Genomic DNA, 22,496 nt, shown 5'->3' with positions numbered 1-22,496 from the left:
AACATACATCCAAAGACTAAAAACTGCCAAACCTGTAGTGACCACAGTTAAGAAATGGACTAGTGAAGCTGTAGAAAAACTGCAGAGCTGCTTTGATTTAACTGACTGGAATTTATTTAAAGAATCCTCCAGTGACCTAAATGAATACACTGACGCTGTGACATCATATATTACCTTTTGTGAAGAGTCCTGCATCCCCACAAAAAAGTGCACCAGGTACAATAACGATAAACCCTGGTTTACATCACATCTTAGGAAGCTGCGCCTCGAGAAAGAAAGGGCACATCGTACAGGCGATAAAGTCCTCTACAAAGCTGCGAAATACAAACTGCAGAGAGCCATTACCGACGCAAAAAAAGATTATTCACAAAAACTCGAGGAAAAATTTTCTAACGCCGACTCATCCACAATATGGAAATCTCTACATGAAATTACCAGCTACAGGAGGAAATCTCCTCCCCCCTCACTACATAACCTGCAGCTTGTAAATGAGCTGAATACATTTTATTGCAGGTTTGACACTACCAACAAAAGCCAAACACAACAAGTCAATTTGCATCTCTGCCACAGGCAAACTGAACACTCTTCCTGCCAGCCAACGTCTCCACCCCCTGCGGTGCCTCAGCAACTACACAACACAGGAGGCCAGACACAATCTATTGACCTGTCCCCAGATGTGCATGCTCTAACAATATGCCAATCAGATGTAAACAGACTCTTTAAAAAACAAAACACCAGGAAAGCAATGGGACCAGACGCTGTGTCTGCGAAATGCTTGAATCTCTGTGCCGACCAATTAGCGCCTGTATTTACAGACATATTCAAAGCATCTCTAGAACTCTCAATTGTTCCTGCCTGTTTTAAAAGCGCAACTATTGTACCAATTCAAAAAAAAAAAAAAACCTGCATGTTTAAATGATTACAGGCCTGTTGCGCTGACATCACTGGTCATGAAAGCATTTGAAAAACTGATAATGACTTATCTGAAATCCATCACAGATCCCTTGCTGGACTCTTTGCAATTTGCCTACAGGCCTAACAGATCCGCAGACGATGCCGTGAACATGTGTATGCATTATGTACTACAGCATTTAGATATCCCAGGAACCTACACCAGGATTTTATTTATAGATTTCAGCTCTGCATTTAATACCATAATTCCATCACTGCTGCACAGCAAGCTCTCCCAGCTACATATACCTGAATCCCTCTGCAAATGGATAACCGACTTCTTAACCGACAGAAGACAGCGTGTTAGACTTGGTAAACTCACATCAAGCTCTCTGACAGTCAGTACTGGTGCACCCCAGGGCTGTGTGCTTTCCCCACTGTTGTACTCACTTTACACCAATGACTGCATCTCCACAGATCCATCTGTTAAGGTTCTGAAGTTTGCAGACGACACAACAGTTGTTGGTCTCATTCAAAACGGGGATGAGTCTGCATACAGGCATGTGGTGGGACAGCTTTCCTCCTGGTGCAGCAGCAACAACTTGGAACTAAATGCTCTCAAAACCATGGAGATGATAATAGACTTTAGGAGATCTCCCCCCCAGCACCTCCCCTTAACTATAAATGGATCCACAATAACCCAAGTAGAGTCATTCAAGTTTCTTGGGTCCACGATCTCAAACGACTTAAAATGGGACAACAACACTGCCACTATTGTCAAGAAAGCACAACAGAGAATGTACCATCTACGGCAGCTGAAAAAGTTTGGCCTACCTCAAAATCTAATGGTGCAGTTCTACACTGCAATCATCGAATCAACCATAACATCATCTATGACTGTATGGTTCGGCTCCTGCTCAGCATTAGAAAAGGGGAGGCTGCAGCGCATCATCCGATCAGCGGAAAGGATAATTGGCTGTAGCTTACCTTCCCTGCAGGATCTTTACACTAGCAGGTGCAGAAAGAGAGCAACCAAAATTGCCTCTGACCCCTCTCACCCAGCTCACTTCATCTTCCAGCGCATGCCTTCAGGAGTAAGATTCCGGTCAATCGCTACCAAAACCTCTAGACACAGGAACAGTTTTTTTCCTCAAGCGGTAGCCATACTTAATGCTGAACCACGTTAGAGCTGCTAGGACTGAAAGTAATCAGCACAGAACTAAACATGAACAATTCTCACATTGCTTACTGCCACTATACTTATAATGTCCTTAACTTGTAATATTCACACTGTCTGTCCTTGTATTGTTTTTGTTTGTGTTTGTTAAGCAACTGCCAAGACAAATTCCTTGTAGGTGCAAACTTACTTGGCGAAAATAAATTGATTCTGATTCTGATTCATTGCAAGATTCCAATCACCTGTAACAAAGAAATGTTCTTCTTTAAGGCTGGTTTCACAGTGGGACGTTAAAGTCCCACGTTACAGAAGCCAGTAACGCAGCCTAACTCACAGCACTGTAAAATCAATTGTGCTGTTCACAGTGCACACGTTGCGTTATATAGTAACGCAGCACGTTTAAACAAAGTGCTGCATGCTGTACGTTAAACTGGGGTAAGCCACGTTAGACTGTTTGCACATGTTCAGTAATGTTGGAGGAGGAGGTATCCCCTCCTCCTCTGCAGCCAGACACATGGCTAATTAATATTCACTTCACTGTGGAGACTCCTGGTGGGACTGTACTGTTGTCCGGATCATGAACGAATCGTTCATTTGATCCGGATCATTTTTGAGAGTCGAATCATCCGGATCATCACAATGAAAGATTCGGTTCACAGTGGATGTCTGTCTGGAAGAAACAGGAACATACAGAATATACAGTGCAGGGAAAGTCCTGTCCTGCTAATCATTTCACCCAGTCTGCTTCCCTAGTAAAATAATTCAAATGATTTGGTTCAAAGATCCGGATCTTTTCAATGATCCGATTCAAATGATCCGAATCCTTAAAAAGATCCGGACTTCCTATCACTAACCTGGCGCGGCTGCTTTGAGAGCTGCATAAAGCAGCTCAATCTGACGTCCAACTTCAACACCACCATGCGTTGCGTTAGGGGCACGTTATGCGACCATAACGTCCCGTAAAACGCAACGTCCTGGTGGGAAAGTAGCCTAAAGGTTATTATGCTGTTGTGGATCTTTTTAAGCAGAGAGGAAGTTCTGAGTTCAGGCCTGCTTTAATAGTGCCCACATTTATATCAATAAATAATCTGATCATTTTAATGCTCCTAAATATTCTAGAAAAATATTTTAAAAAGTTTATGTAGGACCCTTTCCGAAGCAAATGAAAAGGGGGGGGGGGGGGGGCGGTAAAACTAATACTTCCATGAAGGAGTTTTGTTTGAAAGTCCATGTACAGGAACAGTTTTTAGGCAATTCCCAAAACATTTCAAATTATGCAAAAAAAATGTTTTATGAAAATATAAAAAAAGTTTACCATCTATTCCACCAGTTCAAGAATCCTTAGCAACTGACAGGTGTCTGCTCATACCCAATCAGCCTTTAGAACTCCCCCTGTAGTCACATGAACATGCAGAGTAGTTGAGCTGATAGATGAAGCCTCACCTCCCTACTCGCAGCAATTTTGTTGCAAAGCTGTTCCCTGGACAATAATTAAGTCAGCCCTGTTGATAAAGTCAGGAGGAAGTCCCGCCCCTTTGATCTGATGGTCTTTTAACGCGATTGGTGGATTCACTACCCAGTAGGGAAGCTCTGTTCATCTTCCTCATGTTTTCACTTGTTTCCGCTCATTTCTCTGGAACTGCTGAACACCTACACCAGGAGTTTTTACTGTAAATAAACTTTGATTATGTAATATTTTATCATTTGCTTTGTTTTTACTGCCAGACTTTTCTTTATGGCCACTTTCAATTACTTTGTGTAGGTGTCATTTTTTTCACTCTTTGTTCCGGAAAGACTGATAAGCCCAGTACTGGAGGGAGGGAGACTAACTGAATGTAATGACCAAAAACCACAAGGTCCAGGAGATGTACCATTTCTCTACCATCACAGGATTGTCACACCATTAGGAATGTTGGCCTTATGACCAGGTTTGGCAATTATTACAAAACTAACTGAAAAAAATATTGTACTTCCTGCTCATCAACTATCCTAACCTTGGGCCAATTAGCCTTAAATAGGAACTGTCACAAAAATATTAAAACATTTAAAACACATACAAATAAGAAGTACATTTCTTCTAGAGTAAAATGAGCCATAAATTACTTTTCTCCTATGTTGCTGTCACTTACAGTAAAGGTGGCCACACACAATCCAATAAAATGATCTGATTTTACGGCAATTCGATAAAAACGATCGGATCTCCCCAAAAAAAAATCGAAAGCTTTTTTTTCATTCCACTGAAAAATCCGATCGGATTTCCAGTTTTCTTCAATTTTTATCGATCCGGAATGCCAGATATTTTTCTTCAATCTTTCTAAAGATTGTATGGTGTGTGTACGATGGTTAAGGGCTCTGCCTCTGACATGATTCTATGGTGTGTGTGTGTAATGGTTAAGGGCTCTGCCTCTGACACAGGAGACAAGGGTTCGAAACTCGTCTCTGCCTGTTCAGTAAGCCAGCACCTATTCAGTAGGAGACCTTGATTGCAATTCTTAAATTGAACAGATATTTAAAAAAAAAATTGTATGGTGTGTGGCCACCTTTAGTAGTAGAAATCTGACATTACCGACAGATTTTGGTCTAGTCCATCATTTCATGGGGGATTCTCAGCATGACCTTTATTCTTTATAAAGATATTCCCTGAAAAGGATTTATACAATGATGCTGGCCAGCCTCCCTGCGCACTATTTTGTCAGTTGGACGAAGCAACTGCCATTCAATAAGTGCTTTTAAAAATAAAGAAAACCCTGAGAACCCCCCTATGGGAAGATGGGCTAGTCCAAAATCTGTCAGATTTCTACTACTTACTGTAAGTGACAGCAACATAGGAGGAAAGTAAATTTATGGCTCAATTTACTCGGGTAAAAATGTACTTATTTGTATGCGTTTTAAATTTTAAGATTTTTGTGACAGTTCCTCTTGAAAGGGAAGGTCCGAGCCCAAAAAAAAAAAAAAAAAAAAAATCTACTTACCTGCGGCTTCCAGCAGTCCATGGCGGCCGATATGTCCCTTGCCACAGTTCCACTTCCAGCCGGTGTCCCGGGGTCACCTCCGTTCCAGATGCCGACCTCACCAGGTCAGCAGCCTCCTCTGTGATCGCACTCACGTGGTCTGGAGAGTTCTGCGCAGGTGCAGAACGTCAAGCCACGTGAGCACAATCACCGACCTGGCGAGGTCGGCATCTGCAATGGAGGCGATCAGCTGGAAGCGGAGCTGCGGCGAGAGACATATCAACTCCTAGGGGCTGGAGGAAGCCGCAGGTAAGTAGATTTTTATTTTTTAGTTTCTCCTCACATCTGTCTGTTAATCAGATCGAATCCCTGAATCAACACCACCAAGAATTACCTAGTAATTATAGCCATGGATGTCCTTCAATACAAGAAATGCATCCAAGCCCCCTTTAATGCAGATTCAGAATTTGCCATAACTACTACCTGTGGTAAAATATTCTACATCTTACCCACTCTTACTGTAAAGAACCCCTTTCTAAATAGATGGCAAACCCTTTTTTCCTCCATACACAGATTATGCCCCCTTCCCCATTGTACAGGCCTAGGGAAAACAGCTCATCTGGTGTATTTATCCATGTTAATCAGGTCACCAATCAGTCCACTTTTGTCCAACTTTCCTTGGTAATGGAGATCTTCCATCCCTCTGATTAATTTAGTTGCTCGTCTTTGTTCCATGTTGTAGAACATCAATATCCTTGCTTTAAGATGCTTTAAGCAAAATTGTGGTGCAATACCTTTTAAACAACCAGCAAACGTGGCTGCCCCCAGTGTGCCTCACCCTACAGCCTTGTACACACATACGAGGCATGTTGTCAGGCAGAGACAACCCCTGGCGCAACATTGCAGGGCTGTACAGATGCATCGCTAGCCTACAGGCTAGTGACATGTTCTGTTCCTATACGGGGTGGACGGAGCTGTGTGGGAGTCATCGCTGGCATGCTGGATTCTCGTCAGAGGCGGTTGTTATTGGCCCCATTTAAACCTAATTTGAGTACGTAACTTGCTAATACAACTGTGAGTGGAGATTTAATCGTAACACAGATTATATAGAAGTATATTTATTATTTGTGTTTAGCACTGCAAAATCATTTTAGGTTTTGTTTTTTATTACTACTTCAAACATCTTTTTTGACACTTCATGTGATGATTTGACCCATAAAACTTAGTGAGCACAAGAGTGTCACTTTACTGTTGCTGTAAAAAAGGAGGGGAAAAAAGTCTGACATTATAATAGCAAATTCTCCAGACTTGGTAACGGATATAGAACAGCAGTGTTTATCTTGTAGCATTTCTCAAACTCTATATACCCACTTAGGATAAATGATCCCAAAACAGGATTGCATGATCCAAACGTGCCAACTAGCTCTCAGATGAACAGATTGGCCCATATGCACTTCACGTTTTCTCCTAGGTTATAATTTCACATCTTGTCAATATCATTAGTATTTTCTTGCTTGCTGCCTTTGCCAGCAAGCAAGAAAAATACTCAAAATAATTTTGAAAGTACTTTTTCAGCTACATTTTAGTACTTTAATTGCAAAGTGCTGAAAAGTTAATTTAAAAAGAAATTAAAAAATTATCTCCAAGGAGAAAACTAAGGGATCTTTCATATCTAACAACACGTGCAGGAACTGTTTTCTGCACGCGTTGAATAGCCTGCGGCGTATCATCGGGATGTTGCGGTGCGATGATGAGTAGCCTGCGGTCGCTAATAATTCACCCAACAGGAAAACGCCGGCTCCCGACAACTAAAAGCTCCCGGGTGCGTTTAACCGCAACGCACTGAAACACAGCTTCGGGTGTGAAAGGTAAAATGAAAGTCTACGGACTTTCATTTTACCTTGGATAACGCAAAGTTTCGACTTTGCGTTACACCGCAGAAAACGGGCTCAGATGTGAAAGAGCCCTCAGGAGAGAAAGTGAACTGAATAAGGTTCATTCTATTCTATCTTATGCTGATGGAAGGCGGAAGAAGCAAGAGGTGTACCACTCTGAGCTACAGCATGAACAAAGCAATTGCCAAATAGTTTAACACCTGGACGGACTGTTGAAGAGAAGAAAGTCACTCAAAACGATCACGAATGATTGTTTCACATGATAAAAGTGTACCTTGTAAGCATAGCTTTACAAAGCTTGCTAGCCATGCCAGTAAATAGCTCTAACAAATACAACATTTCCATTCAGACATTTACACTGAATCTCCCCTTTAAATGATGAAAAAATAAATAGGTCCCACAATGCATTTGCCTTTATGAATCATGACTGTGGCTGTCAGACTCCCGCAATGCATTGTGGGACTTTTAGTTCCTTAACAGCTGGAGAGCCAAGTTTGCAGATCACTGGCCTAGGCCAACACTGAAAGCACTAAAGACACACATTATTTTAACTTGATGACACGGCCATTCTACAGCAACCTGGGCAAGAACAGTGCGCCTTTTAAGTAAACCTGTGAGATTGGGGGTGGGGGGAGAGGCTTCCTCAGTCTTCCTTCACCAAGCCGTTCAGGAACAAGGACCCCCGGAGGAAAGTCACACAGCGCCTGTGCAGTAGTACAGACCTGCTCTGGTTTTGGTAGAAAAAACCAAGCCTGATCTGGTTCGTGCTACTGCACAGGCGTAGACGGCTCATGCAGTAGTACGGACCTTATTTCAGCTCAGCTGTTTCCACCATGCTACTGCCCATGCACTAGAAGTCAGCAAGGGTTAACAAGCCGTTTTGCAGTGAGGCAAGCGCAGGAACAGCCCAGCAGAGAAGGACAGGAGAAGACTATGAATCATCTAGAGCAGGGGTCCCCAAACTTTTTCGGTCAAGGGCCGGGTCAACATACTTCAGACTGCTGGGGGGGCTGGAACATACATAAAATGATTTTGAAAAACATTACATTGAATGTAGGTATTGATTCCCCGCCAGTCATGCCCGGAGGAGAACTCCCAGCAGCAGCTATTCAGCACCCGGAGAACGTCTTTGTGCACCAGGCAGTAAAGCATACCTGGGTGATAACCTGCAGTCCAGTTGGACAGCAGTGTCACCTGATGCAGAATTGGATTAGAAGCCAGCGAATGACCGCTCGCTGGCTTCCATGTGGATGGGTGGTTCCAGCACTGTTATTCTATATGCGGGCCGCCGATATTAAAAGGTGCAGTGGGTCACATCTATAAGTTATACATTTTGTGTTTGGGGGTCAGTGAAAAAGCCTCAGGGGGCCGCATTTGGCATGCGGGGCATAGTTTGAGGACCACTGATCTAGAGCATACATGTCAAACTCCAGCCCATGGGCCACATCTGGCCCTCGGAGCCATCAGATTTGGCCCTCAGGTGGTTTCCTGACTTTGCATTATGTTTGGCCCACTATAGACCACCAAAGAAGCTATACTGGAGGGTAAGCCCTAGATCACCAGTGAAGCCATATGGGGAGGAGGACAGCACTAGATACCTAGATTCGGTGGTTTCAATAAACTGAGGAGTCAGATGATTTTTTTTAACCAAATCCATGACCTTTCTAAAAATTAGACTAAGGAGTCGGAGTCGAGGAATCAGAGCAATTTTGAGTCAGAGTCGGTGGTTTCATAAACTGAGGAGTCAGACTCGGATGATTTTTGTACCGACTCAGCCCTGCTTTTTACCTACAGGTTCCTTTAAAGGTGACCATATACTTTTCCTGTTCGATTCCCAGGAGATCAATCACTCCAACTGAATCTGCCAGAAATCTATTGCCTCAACATGTCCGATTTTAAACATTAAATATATCAAAACAATCGGACAAGTCAGAAGATTTGCATCTATCGGGGAAGGGCAAGAGCGGTGATTGATTGTCAGGCCATAGGTTTGCATTGCATATAACGGATTTCCTGGTGAAATCTACTGAATACTGAAGTACATAGTGAGGCAGGAATCCATGCCTCTCTGTGCAGATTCCAATCAGAGAGGGATTGATTGTTTTTTCCCACATTGGATAGCAATGGTTAAGTGTACGGCAACCTTGAGAGGTCATGTCAGATGGGAGTGTCAGAGCTTTTTGCTAATCACTGGATTAGTGCGGGTGATAATAAGTGGTACCCAGGGCTCTAGTCCTGTACAGCTTAATTATCAACATTGAGAAGATGGGAATTTCTAAGCAATTCTCACTTCAGACAATGAACTTCACGGTTACCGTCCAAAGAAGTGCATAAAATCAATACTGGAACGTCATAGCTGGCTACTACAAACCGATATGGAAAGATCATTTAGAAGATCATGAAGCTATAAAAAGACTTGGGAAGCTCTGGAATGTTAAAGTTTTTTTTCTTTCTTTCTATTTTAAAGTGAAATTTCTGATCAAAGCAAGAATTCCTTTAAACATTTTTTCTAATGGAAAAAAAGATCTAAAAAAAAAAAAAAATCTAAAATATTAGTACTAAACATATCAAGTAAAAAAAATAAAAGGTCAGCATAAGTATGCAGATAATAAGGTGGAAAAGAAGCAAAAAGGAGAGCTCCGTAGTGCATTAAAGTTATCTATTCCTCAAACACGCAAATTATTAAAAACACTTACTAGAAGCCAATAAAATGTAGGCATATCATGGGCAAAAGCTTGGAGTAGTAAGGAGCGCCTCTGATTGGTTGGATCGGTCCTGTGCTGCAGCAAGCGGGAAAGCGGACGCGGATCCGAGCGGTGTGTGAGGGGACCGCTCACCGCTGTGGGATAAAGTGTCTTATTTTATTGGATGTTGGAACAAGCTTTGCCGCAGAGATTCCTTTACAAGAACGCTGAGAAATGTGAAGAAGCTGGGACATCCATCCACTGCAGGCCACAGAGGAGGAACAGGTTGCCACCTACGGTTGTCTTACTGAGCTTTTGCCCATGATATGCCTACATTATATTGTCTTCTAGTAAGTGTTTTTAATAATTTGCGTGTTTGAGGAATAAATAAACTTTAATGCACTAGGGAGCGCTCCTTTTTGCTTCTTTTCCATGTCTACAGTTATTCCTTCAGCCAGGACTAAGGAGCTGCTAGTGGTTGCAATATATACCCGGTAGGCCTGGAGAGATTAGCGCAAGATTGCACATCATTTTCTTCTTGTCAGATAAGATGCTGCACACTTTTTTCGGGTGCCATGCAACTGGCATGTTTCCCCACACCCCAAATCCAGTTTTTTTTCTTGTTATAGGTGTCTAGCCTGCCGCTTCTTACCCTTCCTACCAATCACCTTTAGGCTGCTTACACACTAAGACGTTAACGTGCGCCTGTAACGCTCCCCCAACGCACAGCAATGTAACACAAGTGGGCTGTTCACACAGCCCACGTTGCGTTACATGTAACGCTGCACGTTGTTCGGAAAGTGCAGCATGCTACGGCGTTAGAGCGGCTATAGCCGCGTTAGACTGTTTGCACATGCTCAGTGGGGGGCGGAGAGGAGGCGGGGAGATGCAGCTACAGTAGCCGCGCACATGGCTACTTGATATTCACTGCACTGGCGGCCGCTGATTGGCCGGTGGGACCACGTGATGCGGAGTGTCTCGCTCCGCATCACGTGGTCCCGCCGGCCAATCAGCGCCACTCTGGGAGACCTTATACGGATAGAGCCGCCTAACGCGGCTCACTCTACCGTCCTCTCCCGCACCACCATACGTTGCATTAGGTGCATGTTATGCGACCTTACCGTAGCACCTAACGCAACGTCTTGGTGTGCAAGTAGCCTAAATGGATACTTAACCACTTCACCACTGAGGGGTTTTACCCCTGAAACACCAGAGAAATTTTCAGCGCTCCTTCCATTCATTTGTCTATAACTTTATTATTACTTATCGCAATAAATTGAACTATATCTTGTTTTTATCGCCACTAATTAAGGTTTCTTTAGGTGGGACATTATGCCAAGAATTATTTTATTCTAAATGAGTTTTAATGGGAAAATAGGAAAAAATGTGGGGGAAAAAAATTATTATTTTTCAGTTTTCAGCCATTATAGTTTTTTTAATAATGCATGCTACTGTAATTAAAACCCATGAAATGTATTTGCCCATTTGTCCCGGTTATAAAACCGTTTAAATTATGTCCCTATCACAATGTTTGGCACCAATATTTTATTTGGAAATAAAGGTGCTTTTTTTCAGTTTTGCAACCATCCCTAATTACAAGCCCGTAGTTTATAAAGTAACAGTGTTATACCCTCTTGACATAAATATTTAAAAAGTTCAGTCCCTAAGGTAACTATTTGTTGTTTTTTTTATTGTATTTTTTTTTTTTTTTTTTAAATTACAAAAATAAAATAAAATTGGGGAGTGTGGGAGGTAATGAGTTAATTTATTGTGTAAAACTAATGTATTTGTATATGTAAAATGCTTTAGGGTGTAGTTTTACTATCTGGCCAAAAGATGCCACAGTGATGTTTTGTTCATGCGACCTGTAAGCAACAGAAAGCACTATGAGGCTGGGAAAAATCACAATGATCGCGCTGTTTCTCATAGAAGCAGCAGATCATTGTGGGGGCTTAGATCAACGAACGGGAATGGATTTTCCCGTTCATTGATCTCCGGGTGAGCGGCGTGCACGAGCACGATCGGCGGGAGCGCGGACAGCGGGGAGGTACGGATTTCTCCGTCCCTTGGTTTTATAAGGATGGAAAAAGGGACGGAGATATCCATACCGCGGGGGGTAAAGTGGTTAAGCCTAGATTATAAATAAATTTTAAAAAAAAAGTTTTACTTACCTGGAGCTTCTACCAGCCCCCTGCAGCCGTCCCGTGCCCTCGCAATCATTCATGGATCCTCCGATCCCTTGCCGCCAGCTAGCTTTGTTTTGCCGATAGGCCTTCTTCGTGCTCCCATCCGTGGCCGGGCCTGGGGTGCGCAGGCGCAGTTGCCATCGACTTACAAGTCGACGGTAACTAAACTAGCTGGCGGCGGGAGAACGGAGGCTCGTGGAGGAGCGGCACGGAACACAAAGGCTGCAAGGGGCTGGCAGAAGCCCCAGGTAAGTGAAACACGGTTTCTTTTAAGCTCTTCAGTTCCGCTTTAATAAAAACTGCTTTAAAAAAAAAAAAAAAAAAAAGCCAATGCCCTATTTCTATTTCTCCTTGAGTACAAGCATAGCCACTGCACACTATATGGCTGCATGCACACACACAGTTACACACAAGGCATCTATACAGAAACACATCAGGCCTTAACTGGAATGCAGATAAATAAAGATTCCATCCACAGCAGCCAATAAGATTTCAGCTTTCGGTTTCATACCAGAGTCTACAAAAGTTTAAAGCAGAGAATAATTTGCTCTAGGCCAGGCCTGCACTTGCCGTTTTCCTTTAGGTCCCGTACTAGGCACGTGGGGGCCACAGAAAATCTAACCGAGCCACAGATGATATCATGACAATGAAAACGGCTGAGAAGTTAACCCTCCACATCCTGACTGCTAACCACGCTGCAGGCATAAAGAGGGAGGGGATGAGAAGGCAGGCCAAGTACTGTATATATCCTGTGCTGTGCGAATGTTTTTATTCTGCAGAGAGTTGGGTAATAATCACTCAGAGAAAGTTAGATGGTGGAGTGGAAAACACCCACATTCCTTGCCACATGGAAAAGCTCAGCTTCTGTCCTCGCGGCGGGAGGAATTACACTTTGCTAAGTTATAAAGAATAGAACAGTTCAGGCAGGAATAAACCGATGCTCACCAACAATAGAACTCCAAGTTGGTTGTGTTAACAAGTAACTCATAAAGGTGCACAAACTGTCTACAGTTAAATGAAGCGGATATAATGTGAAGCCATGATTTCCAAAGCATGGCAGATTTCCTTATGGCTAAGCTCAAACAAATTCAAAACATAAAAGTGAAATTATTAATGAATCGCGTAGGCCACAGGTGCCAAACTCAAGGCCCGCAGGTCGAATGCCATTTTATGTGTCCCTCTAGAGCTTCAAATGTGCATCACTGTAAGGAGTAAAAGAATGACAGCACACTGCCTTCCTAACCAGAGGAGCACAACAGTGATCATGTGTCTGGTTGAAACATTGTCAGTTTGAGCCGGGGTGCAGCAACAACCATGGGAAATTAGCATGGGCCCCCTCCTGGGATCCAAACCACCCTAATGTGGCTGGTAAAACACACCTTTCCCCCAGACACCCTCTCCTCACATGTCAGAGTAGCTGAGCAGTGCAATATGTACCTGCTCCAGTGATGCGTCGGGTCTCTTCTATTCTTCCCAGCAGCTGCACGCTCTGTGCTTCCATACCTTCAGCTTTCCACTCACATGACATGCATTTGAGAGCCAGTGGTATGCAAGATAGAGCGTGTGGCTGACAGGAAGATTAGGAGAGTCCCAAAGACTACTGGAGCTGATAAATATAAAACTGTCCCACTGTGCTACTCTGGATAAGTGGGGGGGCCCCCCATGGTTGTTACAATCATACCACTTAGTTTGAGACAATAATTAACCTCTTTCCGACCGTGTCACGCCGATGGGCGTGGCGGAAGCCCCAGGACCTAACGCCGATTGGCATAAGGTCCTGGGGCTCTGTTTTGCAGGAGATCGCGCGCATCTCCTGCTTGGTGGGCGGAGCTGAGCTCCGCCTTCAGTCTCCGAGCGGCTATCGCCACTCGGAAGACTGTTACATGGCGAAACTGCCGTGTGTTTACTTGTACAGTGCTGCGATCAGCAGCGGCGCTGTACTGGGGGACAAGGGGACAAGAGAGCGATCGGCTCTCATAGGCAGAAGCCTATGACAGCCGATCGCCGTGATTGGCCGGCTGGGGGGAGGGAGGGGATTTGTAAAAAAAAAACAAAAAAAAACGAATACAGGGGGGACTTGTTTGGGCGATCAGACCTTACCAACAGAAAGCTCTGTTGGTGGGGAGAAAAGGGGGGGGGGGGGGGAATCACTTGTGTGCAGAGTTGTACCGCCCTGCAGCTGGGCCTTAAAGCTGCAGTAGCCAATTAAATAGAAAATAGCCTGGTCATTAGGGGGGGTTTAACACCATGGTCTTCAAGAGGTTAAACTTATTAAGATTAAAGATAAATCTTAAATAATTTGGCCAGCGACTTAGACAATAATTTTGGCCCCTCATGTGATTGAGTTTGACTCCCCTGCAAGCCTGGATTTACCTCACAGGAACCTATAGGCACAGATCACCTGGCACCTTAGACTCCGCCCTCCATGTACCTACAAACCCCTGCCGAACTGCACTGCAAGTGTGCTGGCTGTCCCAACTGTCACTTCTCCCTTACTTCCCTTGCCCGTCATAGGTAGTGACAGATGCCCCTTAGTATTAGGTAGCTAGAGCCATCCTCAGTATCAAGTAGCTCGAGGTGCCTCCAAGTATTAGGGAGAACTGGTCAGTGGAATGCTGAGACCCGGGTGAGTAACCTCATTTACACTTCGCTTGGCACTCTGCATAGGTAAGGCAGGTGGAAAGCACTTGGGGAGGGGGATTGAGCTGCCTTTCCATCATGAAGCGCCTGTAGGCACGTGCCTACAGTACCTTAAGGTAAATCCGGCTCTGCTCCCCTGGCCTAGGCTGATACTTAATGCACACCTGTAGTCTAGAAAACCCAGCAAGTTAGAAGCTTCCATTAGTGGCTGGAAGCATCTGGATAGTCCTGAGGCCTCATAGAGCTGGCATTACAGCGCTGGGTCCCTCTACATCTTCTGGCCGCGCTCTACTGGGCATGTGCGGATCTCACTTGTACATGCCCAATATTAATGCGTTTGTTCACTGCCAGAAGCATGGCCACAAGAGACATAATAAACACATGCACAGTCTATGGCTAGGTTCACAGTGGTCAGTTGCACAATACATGCATTACAATGACTGTGAGCTGCACTGGAGACTGGACATAGACTTCAATAAAATGCATGCATGCAGCGAGTCAGAACAACAAGATCAGTTACAGCGCAGTACTGTGAACAGGCCCATAGAATTGTATGGGCAGCGAGTTGGCACGCAGAATTATTCTGCAACGTAACTGAGCACTGTGATCTGGTTCTAATAGGTTTAGAAAGACCCTGCTATAGATTGGAAGCTACAAGAGAATCAGGGAAGCCTTCCCACTACTGAGAAAAGTATGTAACGTACTGTATTTCCTCAAGCATGAGCAATACAAGAGCTTACTCTGTGCCTACAGGCAGTAAACTAGCTACAATGTGCGCTGATCCCTGCTGGAAATAAAATATAGTTTTAAACTGATCTTACTGCAGTATTTCTGCATATTATGTCTATATATTCCTTCTCATCCCTCAATTCTGATCAACACTTCAGTATGCAACAAGTACAAAAGTATGGCCAAGTGAGGACTTACATTTTGTAATCTAAACAATAAAAAATACTATTTTAAGTAGAACCTAACTTTAATCCAAGTTATTATCATCACCTAGTATTTATATTAACAACCTTTGTGGTATCTGTGTGCGCATGTGTGTGTGCGCGCATGTGTGCACACGCGCGCATATCTGTGTGCGCACGCTCATGTGTGTGAGTGTGTGTGTGTGTGTGTGTTTTGTGTGGTGTGTGTGCGTATATGGCACTAACTACTTTTACACAATGTGTGAGTTTGTACAATCTACAGTATATATGCATTTTTATATGCATTTTTTATTTTGCTTCCTACACTACCAGATGATATATTTATACATGGGCCTGGAGTTAGGCTACATACACACTTGAGACAAAAGTCTTTGGAAAAGCTAAGCTCACAGACCAATTTTACCCCCTTCCATGTAGTATGAGAGCCATACTCTACACAGTCTATTCTATTGAGCTGAACTCCTCAGATAAAAACATTTGCAAGATGCTGCACACACAGATGCTTTACAGATACCACAGATCAGTATCTGCAAAAGATCTGTTCCTGCAAAATATCCGTTCCTGCAAAATGCATTCATAGTCTATGAGATCTGCAGATCATCATACACACCTTGTTTAACAGACATTCATCTGCATATCTGAAGATGCATCCTGGTGGATCTGATCTGCAGATGAATGTCTGCTAAACAATAGGCCTGAACGATTTTAGGAAAAGATTGAATTGCACGATTTCTGTAAGAAATTGCAATTTCGATTCAATTTACGATTTTCTTTAAATCAAGCTTTAGTACTAAATTTACAATGTACAGTAACAAGATCCTGATGAATCCTAATGTGCTGGTTTCAGGCTTAATGACTGGCTGAAGCTTGACTGACAGGCTCTAATCCTAGTGGCCCAGCTGATGAAAGTTTGGTGTAATAACAGCTTGCCCTGCCTGGCCCCACCATGTATTTTAATACATGTGATTGTAATACTTTCAGGGTGATATAATTATTGCATGCACGGCCAGGGGATGGGGTCGGGGTCTGTGATATTTCTGGCAAGTGCTGAACTCTATGGACTGGACTCTATGAGGGCGGGGGGCGGAGCTAGTCTGCGTGTTCTATGCGATTATTGCACAGAGCAATGCAATAATACATGTATCAAGGCAGCGGTGGCAGAGCCTTCTGTGATGTCGCTGGGGTATCGCAATGTCGGCTGAGGCAGTGAACAAGGACAATCAAATGCGCAGCAGACTCGGAGCCTGTGGACAGTGTATGAGGGCGGCGGGGGGCGGATACAGAGCAGCACGCAGCGCACAGCTTCTGACGGCGGCAGTAAGTGGAGCTGTAGTGTACAGAACAGCCCAGCAGCCAGCTTCTCCCATCCATTGGATTTTCTCCCGTATGACGGCGAGGTGGTAGGCGGAGCCACATGAACCAGCACAGTGTGGCGGCAGGCTGTGGGGAAAACCGTGGCTTCTGACGATCACAAGATCGTCTTAAAGGGAATGTCCAAGCAAAATAAAAAAATGTGTTTCACTTACCTGGGGCTTCTGCCAGCCCCATGCAGCCATCCTGTGCCCTCGTAGTCTCTCACTGCTGCTCCAGTCCCCCGCTGGCAGCTTTCTGACCTCGGAGGTCGGCGGGACGCATTGCGTACATTTTTACGCATTCCCGCTAATGCAGGAACATTAACACATACATTTTTACGCATTACTGGTTTAATGCGTAAAAATGTACGCATTAAACCAGTAATGCGTAAAATGTATGTGTTAATGTTCCTGCACTAGCGGGAATGCGTAAAAATGTACGCAATGCGTCCCGCCGACCTCCGAGGTCAGAAAGCTGCCAGCGGGGGACTGGAGCAGCAGTGAGAGACTACGAGGGCACAGGATGGCTGCATGGGGCTGGCAGAAGCCCCAGGTAAGTGAAACTCATTTTTTTATTTTGCTTGAACCTTCACTTTAACAGGAACCGCGGTCTCGGTTTAAAACCGCCAAACCGTTCAGCCGTACTAAACAAGGTGTGTACGAGATCTGCAGATACCATAGACTATGAATGCATTTTGCAGGAACGGATCTTTTGCAGATACTGATCTGTTGCATGTGTACAGCATCTATGTGTAAAGCATCTTGCAAAGATTTTTATCTGATGGGGTGTTCAGCTCCATAGAATAGATGGTGTAGAGTATGACTCTCATACTACATGTAAGGGGGTAAAATTGGTCTGTGATCTTGCCTTTTTCAAAGACTTTTATCTCAAGTATGTATGTAGCCTTACGCTTTAAAGTGAACCTGTAGTCTCAGGGGACCAAAGAGTAAGACACCTACCTACGTAGAGGAGAGACTCTGAATAGTCCAGAGGCTTCCCATGTCCCACCCCCCCCCCCCCCCCCCATTGCCACACTTGGACCCTCTTAACATATCCGAACCCTACATGTGCCTGCGCTTGTACAGAGAGAGGAGCACAGCCACAAAGATAAAGAGGACCCCCGCTTGCAGAGAAGGGGTCAGGGAGGATCAGGGGAAGTCTCAGGAGCATCCACATCTACTGTGGTAAAAATCTAACTTTTTTTTCTTTTGGTTATTGACTTCAGGTTTACTTTAAAAGAAAAAAAAAAAAAAAAAAAGGACCACAGCCTAGTTCAATGCAGGAGTGAACTGTACATTAGGGATGGTCAATGGATAATTTTAAGTTGATGCAGCATTATGCAAATTCTATAGGCAAATTAATGCAGCTTGTAGAAATTCTGCTGAGGATTTGATAGGTCCATTTTTAAGCGACAAATTTGCAAACAGAATTTGCATAATCATGCATCAACTCAAAATTATTTGCATGTCATTGACCATCCCTACTGTACATACACATGGATCTCATTATGTCACCTCAGTTCAGGTACCATTTAAGCTTTATTGAGCTTAACTACCGGGATATTTTGTTGTACACTGCGGTGCATAAAAGAAAAAAAAAAAATTGTAATGTATTCATTGAATGCCAGCAATAAGCACAAGTTTTTTTTTTTATCACTTGTGGGACTATTATTTAATGAATTGATGCCAAACTACTCAAATGGAAGGTACTGCACAACAAATAAAGCAACCACCACAAGTTACAAGTACCCCACACACAATGGAGAAACGCTGCAACATTGGCGCGATGGTGAACTCATACGCATGTGTTACGGTAGGCACTGCAATCTTACAGCCCTCCAAGAAGGTGGGTTAGAGCAGACCTGAACTCAGAACTTCCTCTATGCTCTAAAAGATAGGCAACCGCATAACAGCCTTTAGGGCTCGTTTCCACTATCGCGAATCCGCATGCGTCCGACGCATGCGGATTCGCACATGTAATGCAAGTGGATGGGCCTGTTTCCACTGTAGCGTTGTTGAGGTGCTTTTTTTTCAGCGGTGAAAAAACGCACAAAAGAGCCGCAGAATTCGCCTGCGAGTGGAATGCATGCGAATCGCATGCAATGTATGTATTAGGGAAATCGCATGTGATTTCCCGATGCGTTATTTGCCGCATAGGTACCAATGTAAATTCACACAGGCAGTGACATGGTTAAAATCGCATGTACCCTCACCTATGCGAATTCGCGCCAAAAAACGCATGAGGAATCGCATCCGCATGAGATTTCAGCAGCGGTGGAATCCAGGCGATTCCGCACTGCAATAGTGGAAACGAGCCCTCAAAGAAAAAAACTGTTTTTTTGTTTGTTTTTAAAGCTGAAACAAATCCTGCACCAATTCTACATTGTGTCCATTTCCTGCTTTCATGGAAGCAGACATATTGTTAACATCCTTTCATTACAAATTAGCTGCTCTGCCGTGGCAGAAGAGATTCCTGAGCTGACAAAGCTGAGAGATCAAATTACAGTAGTGATTAGTCACAGATGAAGGTGAATTAGACAGGCTAAACCAGGCATGGGCAAACTTGTCCCTCCAGCTGTTCAGGAACTACAAGTCCCACAATGCATTGCAGGAGTCTTACAGCCACAGTCATGACTCAAAGGCAAATGCATTGTGGGACTTGTAGTTCCTTAACAGCTGGAGGGCCAAAGTTTGCCCATGCCTGGGCTAAACTCTCTAGATACATACATGCATTTCTGTTATCCTTCTGTCCTGTGCAAGAGCTCAGGTCCACTTTAAAAAGGAAAGTAAGAGCCTTAAGGAATCTACCATTATTTCCTTTAAACAATTACAAAATTGCCTAGTTATGATACCATTCTTTTGGCTTCCCTATTTTCTGGGAAAGCCACCTAGGACAACCATGAGAAGACTGGAGCACCTTATCTGCATACTTGTATAGCCATCTACCCAACATCTGTGCTGGGTGAGCTGCTTGCCCTATACCAGTGATGGCTAACCTTGGCACTCCAGCTGTGACAATACTACAAATCCCATCATGCTTCTGCCTCCCCGAGTTATGCTAAGAGCTGTCAGAGTATTGCAATGCCTCATGGGATTTGTAGTTCAACCACAGCTGGAGTGCCAAGGTTAGAAATCACTGCCCTATACTCACCCACCCTGCCATCATCACTGGCATAAACATAGGCGCTTGGCTGACACCATCTTGGAAGTTTATAAAGCTCTTTGCAGAACCCTGATTGCCCCCGAGAGGAGTCTGAATTTTTCCTGCAAGTACTTTCACTCCCCGTTATCCAAGGCTGACTTTCATCTTGTGCTCAAAAGTGACTCAAGAGAGGCTGTGAGAATGTCATAGTTTGTACTTGTTATGTATGCAGATTTGTCATCGGCACCCCCTATTTACTGCACAGTGCGGCATAATATGGTGTCGCTCTATAAATAAAAGATAAGAAGGAGAAGAAGAATGGCTGTTAATTGACAGAGCCGGGGGTTCCCATTGCCTCAAACATGGATGCAGTTCTAGTCTGTGTGCATGATGATTGCAGAGGTGTGCTCTGCCCTGTCATGTAGTAATGGAGCTAGATTATAAGTCACATACTGAGCTTGTCGTTACACTTCTGAGGCTCTTATCAACCAATGTCAATCACACAGATCTGCGGCTCATACATGTATTCTATACGATTAAATCCTTCCAACTGGCATTGTTTACATGAACCAGTGAAATGCAAAACAAGGCATCCAATCAGGTTTCATCTTTCTGGTTGCTATCGGTAACCGCTCCACACTGCTTGGCTGCAATTGTCAGAAAGTCATCCTGTAATATCTCTTTTTTTCCTGACAGAACAGAAATATCAATATTCTCAAACATTTTAATCTCTTGATTTACAGCCCATGTTTCAGAATCTGTATCTCTACCACATTGGGACATGCACTGCCCACAGCAAATGGTTCCCAGTAGTACAGCGGACGATGGATGATAAGCACTGTATGTTCGAGGCTTTATTTGTTTTTCATTACAGGAAAAAAAATATAAAGATAAAATAAAACTTTATTCACCTTACAATTGATCACCATCTTTTCAAAGCACCCTACACAGAAAAACCTCCTGTGCTAATCCAGATGTCATAAATGCTCTTCCCCAATCAATCCACGCATTAAGAGAAGACGATCCTCATAAGAACAAGGCTTCCCTCTGGAAGGGCTTTTACGCATCTGGGAATCCGTCGCAAATAGCATGAGCTGTGGCCTCGCATATCTGACAGTCTGATCTTTATGTCTACGATCACGGACACACACGCATATGACATCATGCATACTCTCCTGAATAAAAAGCTATATGCAGAGGTGTCCTTCTAGCACAGCCCATATTTATATAAGTAATAAGAAAGGTAAAAAGAAAAAATATATGAGCACACAGACATACATATATATATGTACATATACACACACACGCAGTTTATGAACAAGCATCGAACATGCATCACATTTACATACATTTTATTGATGCACATTGTACGGTATGTGATTTGCTCGCAAGCTCCCTAAATGCCATATGGGGGGGGGGGGCTAAAACCGCGACAAACCCCCCCACCAACATTTCTACTCTGCCTTGGAATCCCACTGCAGCTCCTGTGGCAGTCTTACTTCTCTAGCTGTATTCTTCCTCATTTATAAAAACAAAAAAATTAATATCAATAATGGAGACTAAGACCCCCTCGAAACGTTTACAGCAGGTGGGGAAACACTGAAAGGTCAATAGCTGGAGTTCTCACTACTGATTAAAATTAAGTATTTACAAAATAAATAAATAAAAATTAAAAGAAGAGGAAGAAGAAAAAAAATGGTTTCAAAAAGCAACTACCCCACTCTGAAATGGCCTTACAAGCTCAGGAGGGATGAGCATAAAATTCCACTTTGTGTGAATTTTTTGCTCTACAGGGAGCCAGAATTAACAGGAGGTAAACTGGAACTTTTAAGAGGGCTAGTCATATTCAGAAGGTTAGTGGCTGATTTCTTGCTAGCTTGATTAATGAATTACCGGTAGTGTAGTCAATTGGCATTCCTCCAAATCTGATAAACTCTCTTCTAAGTTACTGTGAACCCACCTGATAAATCCAGTAATCGAATCGTGTAGCCTTACCCCCCCCCCCCCCTGAACAAGTCGGCCGAATCTTAGACGGTCTGACCCAGTAAGCGTGCAGGCATGCATACCTACATAGGCATATATACGACAGTGCTGCAGTTTCCAACGTATACACGTCCTAAGTGCATGACACAAGGAGATCTGGTGCATGAACCGTGCACCCATCCCAGCACAGATCAGTGTTAATCCAAGACACGAGTGGAAAGTCCCCAGGCATATGGAGACACAGGAGGGTGCTTCAGCTCTGTGGAAGGGAGGAGGGGAGAGCAGGACACAGGATCACATAGACACATATAGACTGCTGCTGGCTCAGGAGGGGATTGTGCACACACACAATAAAGGAGAAAAGACACAGAGCCATATACAGTACAGAGGGCAGTGCATCAATGTAGATCAGGCTTGGAAAGCATGAGTCTCTCTAGTTTCTGTAGAACTACAAGACCCAGCATACTCTGGCTGACAGGTTCATGCTGAGACTTGTAGTTCCACAACCTCAGAAGAGGCCCAGGTGGCTCAAGCTTGCTGCAGACACATCCAGGAGGGGAGGCAAAGCTGTAGGTGAGCAGTGGACACTCACCTGGCCCTCACTCACGGACATCCACACACTGCTGCCTGGCCCCCTTTACTCCAGGAGACAAAATGGTGAAT

The 22,496-nt window shown here is 43.9% G+C and overlaps 1 protein-coding gene across 5 annotated transcripts in view; it reads right to left on the bottom strand.

Annotated features, from left to right (window-relative positions):
• The window catches only part of CIC (capicua transcriptional repressor), a 276,377-nt gene that overhangs the window by 235,935 nt on the left and 17,946 nt on the right, over positions 1-22,496 (bottom strand). The window contains exon 1 of one of the 5 annotated variants that reach the window (XM_068241498.1): positions 22,426-22,487. The exons of the other annotated variants lie outside the window; for them this stretch is intronic. The gene's annotated coding sequence lies outside the window, so the exon portion shown is untranslated. Of the gene's footprint in view, positions 1-22,425; positions 22,488-22,496 lie in introns of those variants that run through there. 5 annotated transcript variants of the gene reach the window in all.

The sequence above is a fragment of the Hyperolius riggenbachi genome, chromosome 6 (genome assembly GCF_040937935.1).
Source record: "Hyperolius riggenbachi isolate aHypRig1 chromosome 6, aHypRig1.pri, whole genome shotgun sequence".
Taxonomy (NCBI): domain Eukaryota; kingdom Metazoa; phylum Chordata; class Amphibia; order Anura; family Hyperoliidae; genus Hyperolius; species Hyperolius riggenbachi.
Note: the sequence above shows the minus strand (reverse complement) of the source record. Positions and strands in the feature narration are given on the sequence as shown.